Here is a 14,145-nt window from a genome sequence, read left to right on the forward strand (position 1 = left end):
AGGAAGATACAGTACACATGCACCAGCCTAGAAGAGAATTTAGATGCACTAACACAAAGGCTGGAGGCATTGGAAAACAAGGTGGAAGAACTTGGTCAGGAGGTCAAGGATAATGCCCACGAAGTGCTCATGCTAAAAAAGAGAGAGCGGGATGTCGACGAGAGGCTGGAGAGACTTGAAAATGTATCTAGAAGAAATAATCTAAGAGTACTAGACTTAAAAGAAGGATTGGAAGGGGATAATCTGAGAGCATTTGTAATAGATATCCTTGTTAAAGCATTTCCCCAAATTGCCTCAGCATCAATATGGGAGAAAGAAATACAACGCATCCATAGAGACCCCTTCAGGCTAAACCCTGCAAGAAAGAAGCCCAGGAAGATCTTAATATGCATCCAATCCTATCCGCTAAAAGAGCAGTTATTAGGGGCCGCCCTTAAACTTAAATCCATTGAGGTTAATGACATCTCCTTTAAGATTAGGTCTGATATCTCTAAGGTAACGGAAGATAGGAGATGGGAATTAGGGAAACGGATAGATGCATTAAGAGAATTGGGGGCTCAGGTTCAGCTGAAATTCCCTGCTTTTCTGAAGGTTGTATGGGCCAACAAGATGTTTAACTTCAGGTTCCCGGAAGAGGTAGACACATTTCTAGAACAGGCCAAAACTGGAAATTAGTTGACACCATATATATCGTTATATTCACTTCTTTATTTTTTCTTTGTGGGAGACGGGAGAGCTACGACTCATATGGCAATGTCTACTGCCATGATTAGACAGGGAGGGTTCCCGGGGGGGGGGGGGGAATGCACTAGTAAATAGGGGGAGGGGATGGTGTAGGGGGGGTTTACACACGTGTTGGTGGGGAGCATTGGGAAAAAATAAAAAAATAGACCTGATAAACCTTTTTGATATAGTAACTCTCAGTATCCTTAGCAGGGGAGTTGAACAGGACAAAGATAATGATGGGGGATAGACCTCCACAGGGATCAAGTCGGGACTTGGGTTTCCTATGTTGGAATGTTAATGGGTTGAGAATTAAGAGAAGACAGCGTCTGATCCTACAGTAATTAAAAAATAGTTTGGCCTCAATCTGTATGATCCAGGAAACCCACCTTTTACAATCAGAGTGTAAGGCATTATTCGGCAAGGAAAGATGGGTAGACAAAATTATTGCTTCAGACCAACAGTGCTGTTCGAAAGGGGCAGCTATTATATTGAAACAAAGTTCGGGCACTGAACTTATCAGATCTCAGGCAGATATAATGGGGCGTTGGGTCATAGCTGAAATAAAATCTCAGATGTCTAAATATACTATAGTTAGTTACTATGGCCCAAATGAGGATGATACTGATCCACTACATAATCTTTGCATTGCCCTGGCCGACTTTGATTCCCCACTTATATTGGGCGGAGATTTTAATGTCCTTATGGATAACCGACTGGAGAAGATCCACCTTTCGGAAACAGATTGCGGCTCCCCGTGTTAAAGCCTATCTTAGGACTACTCTCAAAAATCTAAATTTATGTGATGTATGGCGGAAAAACAATGATGAGGCGAGAGAGTACTCCTTTTTTAGTAAAAAGAATCTACACTTCTCCAGGCTAGATTACATATTTATGAAGCGTTCAGAGGTAGATAAAGTCAGCCACATAGAGTATATGCCGATTCATATTTCTGATCATGGGGCAATAGCCTTCAATTTGGAGCTCCCTCATAATACCCCTATGAGGAGATGGACTCTAGATAGGAGATTTTTACTGCAACCTTCCACCCCTGATCTTTTGAAATCTAAAACCGCCTGTTTCCTACAAGACAACCTAGGATCAACTTCCCTGCATAATGTTTGGGATACCTATAAGGCTTGGCTAAGGGGAATTCTAAAGGGGGCGGTTGCGGGCTGGTCAAGGATGGAGAAGACTGAGTTAACTGGCCTAAAGTCACAATTAAAAAAAATAGAAGCAAAGCTTAAGCACGGGAATACAAAGGTTGCAGAGAGAGAAGATTTAGCAAGGAGACTTGAGGAAGTTCAGTTGAACTTTAGGCTTAAGTCTGAGGAGATTATTCTTCAAAAATGAGAAGCTAGTAAGATGTCTGATTTTGAGCAGGGAGAGAACTGTGGTAAGCTCTTGGCAATAAAGATCCAAATTGATAGATCCTACAATTACATCAGTAGGATAAAACACCAAGCACACATCACTGAGGATAAAGATGCGATAGAACAGTCTTTTGTTCAGTTTTTTCAAGAGCTATATAAAGAGGACTCTTATACAGCGGAAGAACACATAGATTTGTGGCTTAATGAGAAACTGCTTCCGAAAATATCCAAGGATAGTCGGAATTTTTTAAAGTCTAAAATAACTGGAAGTGAGATTCTGGCTGTTCTGGATAAATCTAAGAGGGGAAAAGCCCCCGGCCCAGACTCAATTCCAATTGAAGTCTACTCCATATTAAGAGATCAGATTATTCCAGTTTGGTTGGATTTATTTAATGATATTCTAGGTGGTCTTTCCCCCTTGCCAGACTCTTGGAACGGAGCACTCATATCTCTTATCTTGAAACCAGGGAAGGATCCGACTCTATGTCAGTCGTATAGGCCGATATCCTTACTAAATACAGACTATAAAGTATTTGCAGGGATTTTGAACAATCGCTTGTCAAAAATTATTGACCCCATTATACATCAAGATCAGAAGGGTTTCATTCCAGATCGGCAAATGTCAGAACTAGTGTATACGCTAATTGGGGCAGCTGATTTGGCAGTGGCACAGAATATGCCTTTTTCCATCATTACTGTGGATGCTGCCAAAGCTTTAGATCGTGTAAATTGGCACTTTCTAGATAGGGTCTTGAAGGTTTTTGGACTCGGGGATGAGTTTAGGGATGTACTCAAAAAAATTTATAGGTCACCTTATGCCCAGATTCTAGTTAATGGAAGTCCCTCACCAACTGTACAAATAAGTAGGGGAACTAGGCAGGGCTGTCCTTTGTCGCCTATTTTGTTTGACTTATATATTGAGCCCCTCGCCCAAAGTCTTCGCCATAATCAGAAGATAATCCCCTTTTCCATAAACGAATTTGAGAGGAAAGTTGCCCTTTATGCAGATGACCTGGTGCTAATGTCTCCTAATCTCACTACTGCACTCCCTGAGCTTATGGCTGAAGCACAGGCGTTTGGGAAACTGTCAGGGTATGAAGTGAATTTAGATAAGACCGAGGTTATGGCATGGAATATCCCAGATCATGAGAGCAAGTCGGTCAAGGAGTTTAGATACTTAGGAATTACAATTACCCATGACTTGGGGAAACTCCCAAAAACAAATCTAGAAAGGGTGTCTAAGGAGGTCGATGTTCTGTTGAAAAGGTGGCAGAATTTACCTCTCTCACATTATGGGAGGGTGAACCTAATAAAAATGTCCATACTGCCAAAATTGACCTATCTGTTTAATAATATTCCTTTAGCGTTTGCAAAAGCCGATTTGCTGAAAATCCAGGGAAAATTTTTATCTTTTATATGGGCTAGGAAGGGGGTCCGTTTATCCTGGAAGAAATTAAGACGTAAATTGAAGCAAGGAGGTATGGGTCTACCTGACTTACAATTATACTGCTGGGCTTACCAGATAAAGAACTGCAGGATGCTACTGCTCTCCCCAGACAAATCACTAATTGGGAGTATGTTCTCCGCCATGTTAAACGGCATAGACTCATTTGGATTTATGTACAAATTTGGTTCTTTCAAATTCTTCAAAAAAGTGCGTTTGAAGACTCTACAAATGGCGGCAAAGCTATGGGCAAGCTGTCGTGACTGTCTTGGGCTTTCGTATTATAGTGAGTGGGCCCCTGTGTGGGGGCTCCAGGAACACCGTAGTGCTTCCAAGATGCTTTAGCTCGTCCTCTGATTGAGGCTGGTGTCACGTCCTGGAAGGAAATTGTCTTAAATAATGAATGCTTCTCATGGGAGTATTGGGATTCTATCACTAAAGGCACTTTATCCAGGTTTAAATACTATCAGATTGTTTCTTGGTGTAAGAATCAATCCTGGCCGCCCTATGAGGAGTGTCAAATGGAAAATAATCTACAAGATGTGGCTCCCAGGAAAAAGGAAGTGGCTCTTTGGTATGGGTATCTTCTCACTGCAGCCGACAGGAGGATTGATAAACCAAGACGAGTCTGGGAAAACTACTTGCCACAGGAGGAGTTAGATAAATTATGGCAAGTATCAATAGATACTCTTTATTCGACTGTTAAATCTGCTCCACTCAGAAAGAACCATTTTTTTACAATCCACAGGCTGTATTGGTCACCCCTGAAAATTTCAAAAATGAGAGGCGGAGGAGAAGCAAGATGCATTAGGTGTGGCTCCCTGAATGCGGATGATGTTCATATATTTGCCTCCTGCCCTAAGTTACAGGAATACTGGGAAAACGTGGGTAAGAGTATTTCGAAGGTGCTCGGTTCAGATGTAGAGGTAAGCCCATCTCTTATACTTTTTGGGATAACCTTCGAACTTGGGGGGAGGCAAGATATGAACGTACTGCAATATAAGTTGGTGTTTTTTATGATCCTCCTGGCTAGGAGAGAGATTTGTAAACTTTGGCGTCAGGTGGCACCACCGTCTTGGAATGCCTGGTGGAATTCAGTTATTTATTTTAGCGCTCTGGATCAAAGGGTGAATATTTATAGAGGTAGGCCTGCTACGGGGTTATTCTGGAGTCTGTTGGATGGAAATGTAATGGATAGTAGATTAGAGTAGGCTAAGGTTAAATACCAATGATTAAAAACCTCTTGATCAGCTCATGATGTGTACTTTGGGCGGTCCCCAAAAGAAGAAACAACAGCTGAGACTGAAACCATCAAGTCATCTGCACCAGTGGTGGACCAGGTCGAGAGGTTGCTATGGCTACTGAGGTTAAATGAGGTAAAAAAAAACAAAAAAACTAAATGAGCTAAAAAGAAATAGAGCTTTCGAAAATTCACACCATGCGCATAATCGTCCTGAGTTGGTGCTTGAAGTACATACAAAACTCCAGGAATGTCTACGATCTATAGGGAGAGACACCACCCGGGACATACCCTGCCCAGGGTACTTGAACCACAAAGTGCCACACAGACCTTGCCCACATTAACACAGTGGAGGGTTTTACAACGCATCACTCAGGATAATCTCTAGGTTATATTCCAATTTTTATAAACTAAACATTGCCTTAGATCTCAGCACAATGCACCAGTACTTAGTAAGAGCTACTCTGGTGTGTGTGAAGATAACTGCGAGGGACGTGTTGTGCTCACAAATTACCATAGAAGAAAATTTTAAAAAACACCAATAGAGGGCTAAAGAATGCGAAAGCCCCTTTTAGCGGCAGACTATTGATACAACTTAATTTTAAAGATTTTTTGTGAATTTGAAGCCTTAGAACTAATTCATGGCAACTCTACCTTAATACATTCCTGCTCAAGATATGACAGAATCATTGTAGGGTGGTGTCACATTAACTTGTAAGGGGAGAGGCTGTGGTCTAACGGCTAGGCCAGTCGATCTCAAATCTGGGCAACCGGGTTCGAGTGTCTGCAATGACGTTAAACATCCTGTGATTCTGGGCAAATCACCTAATCTCCCCGTACCTAACAAAAAGGAATACAATTGGTGCTCATGTAAAGCGCTCTGATACCTTCGGGTCAAATTTGCACTATATAACACTCTAAGTCTCCGTTGGTTAATTATATGGAAATATTTTTACTTCATACCTGTATGTACCACACTGTGGTGGTTGTGCCATCTGCGATTCTCAGTGAAAGATGCACTAACCATGCAGTCTTGATAGGTCAGTATCAGAATTTATTTTCCTTGTCTCCTATGGGCTACATGTTTTAATCATTTCACTACTTCCAGCCTGCTTTAGTGTTTACTATTGCCAATGATACATTATTCATCAGGTAATTTGACCGTCCATTATAACTACACCCTTTACACTGCATTACTTGTTACGTCTTTCATGTGTTACCAGAAACTCGTTGAAAAGTTACAATTATTGCTGCGATCTCTATTTCTAGTTTGAATGTCAGCCGTCTCTTGTTCTGTATTAGCTTTAATTTTGTATTCTTACTTTCATATTCATGTTTTTTTTTTGTTTTCCATTTTTACTTAGCTGTGTCTTGGGCCAATATTAACTGAGTCCTAATAATAATAATATCCGATTAACTTGGGATCGAAAGGCCGCCGACTGTTCCCATATGGCCCGTCCTTACAATTGTATCTGTTAACAGGCTGTGCATATGTCTCATGATACACACTGGAACTTGAACACATGCTTCGCTATGTTTGAACACTGAGCACTTTCCTCGCCCCACTAATAACTATCACGAATTGATTTTTGATGGTTGTGCTCTGATTAATTAGCACTACAAAGATCATCTCTAAAAATCTAAAAAAAAAGAATCATCTATTCTTTATTAGTAATACCGTAGAGTCCACTGCTCTTAAAATGCACATCAGTGTCACCTTTCTACATGCATACCTTTTCACCAAACTGAAAATTCTACATGTGGGAATGTCAATGCTTTTGGAAATCTGTGGCCCATATAGATTGCTAGGAATTCTTCAGGTATCCTTCATAATTCCCTGATAAGTAAAATCGAACACCTATGAAACTGGACGTATTTCTGATTTTTTTTTGTGTTCATTGTCAGTCGGGATCCATAGTCCTTAAGTTATTTCACTTTAAAGGTGCATTAAAAGAAATGGCCTACTACTACAATTCAAGCGGATAAGCTGCATGCATTACTTCAGCTAAACCCCTGATAAACTCCTACTTTCCAGGTGACCTAGAATACGGCGCCAGACCAAGGTCAAGGACAAGCAGGAAGCTGTGTGCACGCCTAAGGGAGTGCGGGGCAGATTTTATTTCCCTTAGTCAGTCCTGCTCTCATTGAGGAGAGAGCACTGAAATGTGAATGGGTCTGAAAAATGATGTGGTGAGCTAGATTCGTCTACGATTCAGATTACATGCAGGTATTTTAATATGTCAAGGAACAGGCTTTGATTTATAGATTTTTGCTAAGCATTTACTTTGAATTGTGGTTTAGGTTTTAAATAATTAATAGACTACAACAAATACCAATGCAATGGATTCATGCGCTGATGCGCTGCTGTAAACACCTAATAATTGAAACTGTCAAAGTGTTTCATCCAAAAGGAGTAATTGTGTGAAAATCGATTGTATGTCAGAGTTTATATATATGTGTGTGTGTGTGTGTGTGTGTATATATATATATGACATATAGGAAAACAGCCTCTCTAGGAAATATTTTAACACACAGCGACCTTGAGATTAAACAACCCAAAATATCATTTTGGCTAAATACTCCTGGATTTTAGAAATGTTCGAAATGTAGGGCCTAAGAACATGGTCAAAATACCTCATCATATAGATTTCAAAATGGGAAAAATGAACTCATTTTTGACCATATCACCTGTGAATCTGAATACATGGTGTATTGGAATGTCCCTGCAAGAGGCAATATGTGGGGAGTACGATCAATACATTGAAGTTGAGAATACTCCAACACCTGCGAGCTATCAAAAACAAAGACTTTTCTTATCCAATTTCCAAACACTTTTTTGAACATCACTCGGCTGACAACCAACAATTAAAATAATTTGGCATAAAAATTGTGAAGCAAAAGGAACGAGGAGGTGACCGAATCTTGGAAGTAAGGAAAACAGAATCTCGACTCATCTTCCATTGGAAATGAAAATCCATTTGGCCATAATCTGGATGCAGAACTGCATAGGCATTTGCAATAATATCAAATGTAAGAACGTTTGATATCAAGATCCTGCACCTGCATTTTAGATTAACAGATCCTGTATAAAACAATTTTAAGAGATTCTAAACTGGGATGAACCAAGAGAATATATATTGAAATGATTTTCACCACAAACGAATTGGTTGATTAGCTTAAATACATTGGTAAAAGAAGGGGAATCTTGAAAACACTCAGTTTATGAAAAATGCAAGCAACATGTCTTATGGAATCATATGGGACCTTGTTTAAAACTTAATGAACCTTTATTAATTTACTTATTAGGAGGGATATTGTCTCTATAGTTGAATTGAGATGCACACAAATTTCACATTATTCTTGAAAATAGATATCTTTTTTATGAAATACATACTTCATATTTTTCATATTCACAGAACAGAAAGCTCCTTCCGGATCTGCTGGGACCCTAGAGAGGTGGCGCACACGCCAGCGGAGCACGCCGGCAAAATTAATGTCCACACCAAACGAAAAAGTTCTTCGTGCGCTCTCAGTAATAAACAGGTGAAACAACGATGTCAATATCCAAGAGTTTAATTCACTTATTACTGAGAGCGCACGAAGAACTTTTTCGTTTGGTGTGGACATATTTTTCATATTGTAGCTTTAATTGAGAAAATATTATGGCTTGATCAGATCTATCCCTCATGAAATTGATCATTATCATTTTATTCCCATGCCATCTTAAGCAATACATGAATAATTTGTGTGACATATTGAATATTTTAAAGAATGTCACATTTGTTAACAGTTTTATCAAATTCAATATAGTACTTTACTGTAATTGATTTTCTGTACATAAACTGATTAATCTTAAACACGCGGACCGTATATAGACACAAATATTCATGATACCAAGAGCTGCTTGTTTCAACGATTTTTTAATTGAGCAATCAATTTCTTTTTACAAATTGTATATTATATAAACTGTAAATTTGTTTCCCCACAAGAATGAAAGCATGCACTTGCACTTTCTGCCATATAATGATGATCAAATGTACTTTACAGATAGCATTGTAAAAAATGGCGGATCAATATTGCCATTCTTCCAACTTGAGGGTTAGCAGTCTAGTACTTGCATAACAGTAGAAAGCAACAAGGGACCTAAAAGCACTTTTGCTCTTTAAATGATGCTCTAGACTATGGAACTCTATGGTCCAGTAGAAGGCGGAGAGACGAAACGCGTAGACCGTCCATACTTTTGTTTTACACTATGGTGTGCTGAATAAACACTCTTTTAAAAAAAGGCAAAACTACCTGTTAAGTTCACTCTTTATAGTGTTGTGAAATCCTTGCCGCATGAAGGTGTGGAGATCTATATATAATATATAATAGTATGCCACACATATATCATGCCACAATCATTGTAAACAATAATAGTTTAACCCCTTCGACGCTTGTGACGGAACGGTTCCGTCATGCACGTCGGTTGGGCTGTGCTTATGACGGAACCGTTCCGTCATGGCCCCGCCCGCGCTCAGATCCTTCAGCACTGCGCGGGAATCCACGCAGCGCTGAAGGGGTTAAAGATAAGCACATATATTTCAATAGGAAATGCCTTTTTTATATTGCTAATAACTTTGGCGATAGTTGATGAATCTACACGAAACTTTATTAAAAAAAAAGTACTATTTTTCCCATAGAAGGTTTCGGGGTGATATGTCACAGCGGGGTCTGAGAAAAAAGGGAGCCCCAAAATGAATTTTCCATAGAACCTTTACACAGAGCTGCAGCCCAAAACACTAAACGGATTTACACCAAATTTGACAGACAGCTAGATCTTGGTCCTGAAAGAGTGCTTTTTCTGTTTTAGTGTAAATCCATTTAGTAGTTGTGGAGAAATTAGGGTTAAAATATTTGTTATATATCAGGCTGCAGAGCATCCACAGACCCAAAAAATCTAAAGCTGAGATCTGGTTGGCTGCCACCACATCAACCAGGAAGTGGTGGCAGCCATCTTAGGACTTGGGACTCAGTCCTGAGTCCTAAGATAAAAGCAAAAAAAAGACAAAGAGACAGGTTACGGATACCCTACCCCCCAGTCGTTATGGTGGGTCTCCCTGGGGCCCAAAACGTTTTCATTTTCTAATTTTGGCACAAATTTGCAATGAATCGGCAAATCTGGAGTGTTAGACCTGGCTTTTCCAGCTGGTTCCTCCACAGAATTTTTGCTTTTGGGCCTCCTGTTTTATTTCAAATATTTTATAGAATTTTTTCAAAAATATACCAATATAAACCAAAAAAAAGACAAGTTTGGAGTAATGTACAAGCTTAATAAGTGTGCTAAAATAATAAAATAGCGTCGTATAATATTTTGCAAACTACTGAAATTAGTAATCCAAACCATATAAACCCAAAATGAAGTGATAAAAAAGACCAGAAAGAAAGAAAAGAAAAAGGCGAAACCCTTGAAAAACAGAAAGAAAGGAAAGAAAAAGAAACAGGGAAAAAAGACCATACGATATACAACAAGATAATCCTATATTGAGGAACTGGTATCATTAGTATATACATATTGGAAAGTCACTGTAAATACAAGGAAAGAATAATGACAATCAGAGCATAAAATATTATTGACATAATTATTACGGAAAGTACAAACAAAATATGATTCATCACAGAGGTTTCTGTGTGTTGAAATAAATGTCCAAGGAGTTCCATAATGATCTAAACGAGGGTTTCTAAGGAGAGTTCTGTAGTGCAATATTGTCAGCAACCCAAAGGTGAGTAACCCAGTTCATCCATCCTTTATATGAAGTCTTGTGTGTATCTTTCCAATTATTGAGAACCATCTTCACTGCTGACGTAAGTAACAGGACTAAGAGATCTTTGTCCGTGTCAGTACACAAATCACTCATTAACAAAACAGTAGTTAATACAGAAAACTCTCTTTTTAACTCACATTTAAATATTTTGAAAAGAAAAGCAAAAACCTTGTCCCAAAAGGACGACACAGTCTTACAGTGTAAAATAAGATGAGCTAAATCCCCAGTTTCCTCATTACAATTCCAACATAATGGATCATTGCGAATACCAAACGAATGTAGTCTAGCTGGTGGCCAAAATGCCTTCTACAAAAGCCAATATTTCATTTGAAATAACACTGGGCATATTTTATTGCTTGTTATTGAATTCCACATTTGTGGCCATGAAGAGTCCGGTATTGGATCAGACGAGTGCAAATCCCAAACAGCAACCAGATTATCATAGAGTTTAGAAGATTTAGGGCGAAGAAGTTTATAGATATGTGACACTTGGTGGCCTAATTTATTAATCTTTGCCACAAACATTGGTAAGGATAGAGGCACATTATGAAATTTGGCTCTAGTTATTGCTGCTCTCACTTAAAAAAAATTATAAAATTCGATGCTATCTAATTTATAACTGGTTTGACGATCTACAAATGTATCTGGGTACTGGGAGCGTTCCAACTGATATGGGAAAAAGATACCCTTTTTTATTCAATAATGAAGCTCTAATGATTTCCCTTTGTAGAGTACCCTACGATTGGGCCATAGAGACTCCGTCTTAGAACCCCTAATACTTACATCTAATTTCTTATCTATCAACAGAAGTGCCAGTTTTGTGTTTTTCAAAATAGATTTAGATCTGTTTGGGTAAACCTGGTTGGAGGTAAGTAATACCAGAGGATTTAGGTTATCAAGAATGGATTTTTCTACATCAAGCCACACCGGGTTATAGTAAACTGGAGGTGAAATCCAATAAGAACCCCGTTGTCCAAGAAACGCTGATTGATACAATTTAAAATCCGCTAAGTTGACCCCCCCCAAGGATTTATCAAGTCTCAATTTTTTAATGCCAATTCCAGCTTTTTTGCTGCGCCATAAAAACTTTGTAACAAGAGTGTCTAGTTTATGATGAAAGTCCTCTGTCAGGAGAAGAGGAAGCATATTTATAAGATAATTAACCAAAGGTGTAATCATAATTTTTATGGTTTCTACCCTTCCCCATCATGTTATAAATGTTGATGACCAAGAATCCAAAAGTTTAGTGATTTTTTCCAGAGTTACTTTCTCGTTGTGATGCAGGGTATCAATAATATTGCAACCAAATTTGATCACTAAGTATTTTATATATCCCAGTTGCCAAGCCATTCCCGAAATACCTAAAACGTCTTTTGTGCAATGCACATTCAAAGGTTTCACTTCCGATTTGTCCCTGTTAAGTTTATAGCCTGAGTGTACGGAATATTCTGCAATAGTAGCCATCAAGGCCGTAATTGAAGGACCCGGATTTTCAGTCTTAATTAGGATATCATGTGCATAAGCAGCTAATTTGACTTGTATATCTTTAAAACCTACCCCCTTTATATCCGAATTCAATTTAATGTCTTGGATTAATGGTTCCAATCCCAGCAAAAACAGAGATGGAGACAAGGGGCAATCTTGTCTAGTGCCTTGATGATGGGTAAAAGATTCAGAAAGAGATCCATTAATCGCTGTATGAGCCGATGGTGCTAGATAGAGGGACATTACCATTTTTATATATGAGTCTCCCAAATTAAATGAATACATACATTGTTTTAAAAAGGCCCAAGAGACTCTGTCGAAAGCCTTTTCTGCATCCAATGTGATAGCAATAGCCGGATCTGGTTTACACAACAAACGAGTATTGTCATTAAACATGCGACTTTTAAGGAAACCTACTTGAGAGTTACTTATTAAATATGGCAGAACATTGTTGAGTCTTGTAGCTAAAATTTTTAAATACATTTTACAATCTACATTGATGAGGGATATTGGTCTATAATTCTTTGGGAGAAGGAATCCTTCCCCTTTTTAGGAATGACAACTATGTTGGCTTCTGTCATGGAGTCTGTAGTGCACCCTTCACTAGCTATATTATTAAAAACTCGCAGCATGGTCGGTTTTAAATGCTCTGAGAAGGATTTATAAAATGTGGCTCTGAAGCCGTCTGGACCTGGGACTTTATTATCTTTTAAGGTTTTAATCGAATTCGTATTCTCCTCTGCATTGATCGGTTTCCCCAACGCTAGTTTGTCTTGTTCTGATAATTGAGGCAATCTAAGTCTGTTCAAGTATTGGTTGCAATTCTCTGAGTTAAGGTCTTGACCCTTTTTGTATAAATCTTCGTAAAAGGATTTGAAGGTGTTTAACTTATCCTTCCTTTTTGTGTGTAACTGATCTTTGACATCCTTGATGGACGAAATAACATTCTGGTTCTGTTTAGGCTTCAGATATGAAGCGAATAATTTACCCGCTTTATTATCTTTGCAAAGATTAAGGGCTTTAAATGTATTAACCCATACTCCCGCTCATTCGCTCAGAATTTTATTGTATTCATATTTCTTTTGCGTGAGTGATGAAAGAATAGAGTTATCATTCAAAGAGCTGGCATGGGAAGACTCCAGGGTTTTAATTTCGAGCTCTAATTTGACTAATTCAGCATTAATGTGTCTGTATATTTTTGTTTTAATTTCAATAATTATTCACCCTAACAGTGGCCTTCAAAGCATCCCATGGAGTATTGACATTAGTGTCCGCAGTGTCATTTTATTTTTAGGATAATCTATTACAGCCTCTTCAATTTTCTTTTTGTCTTCAGGGTCTGATAAGACATCCTTATAAAAGAACCATCTTCTTGGAGAAGGGTCATTATGACTACTCGCCAGCTTGAGACTAATACACGGATGTCCCAACACCATTTTAGGGGAAATGTCTGAATGGTCAATTAAATGTGTGAACGAGCCTGAAATGAGAATGTAATCAATTCTAGGATATGAGTTATGTGGAGTGGAGTAAAAAGTATAGCCTCTGGAATCCGGGTGTTGAAGGCGCCATGCATCTTTAAGATTACATTTAGAGCATATGGTGTGAACTATGGCATGCGATCTGGTAGGATGGTATTTGCAATTGGATTGTCTGTCAATTATTGGATCCAATGGAATATTAAAATCTCCTCCAACTATGAAAAGATCCTCCCGAGGACGATCCTCTATAGTTTGAGATATACCCTCCCAAAACTCTGGATCATCAGTGTTGGAGCCATATATATTCACCACATGTATATGATCTTCTCCTTTCTTTAAGTGAGTAACTAATAGTCTACAATCACTATAGTGAGTTTGTGATTCTAATAAAATATTCGCTTGTTCTAAACTCGTACCTTATAAAATAGTAGCTGACTTCTATACTGAGTACTAATACATTATCGGAAAACACCATCACCATATAGATGTAGCCTGTTATGGCAAGAAACATAATGTAAGAAACAACAATCATAATATATTAAATAATCCATAGGTACTTTTGTATAATAGGGCCAAAGCATAGCCCGACTAATAA

At 38.5% G+C, this 14,145-nt stretch overlaps 1 protein-coding gene across 2 annotated transcripts in view; it reads left to right on the forward strand.

Moving 5' to 3' along the window:
* The window catches only part of TMEM74 (transmembrane protein 74), a 331,834-nt gene that overhangs the window by 247,182 nt on the left and 70,507 nt on the right, over positions 1–14,145 (forward strand). The window contains exon 1 of one of the 2 annotated variants that reach the window (XM_085604075.1): positions 4,334–4,466. The exons of the other annotated variant lie outside the window; for it this stretch is intronic. The gene's annotated coding sequence lies outside the window, so the exon portion shown is untranslated. Of the gene's footprint in view, positions 1–4,333; positions 4,467–14,145 lie in introns of those variants that run through there. 2 annotated transcript variants of the gene reach the window in all.

This window comes from Triturus cristatus, chromosome 5_1, assembly GCF_964204655.1.
Source record: "Triturus cristatus chromosome 5_1, aTriCri1.1, whole genome shotgun sequence".
Classification (NCBI taxonomy): domain Eukaryota; kingdom Metazoa; phylum Chordata; class Amphibia; order Caudata; family Salamandridae; genus Triturus; species Triturus cristatus.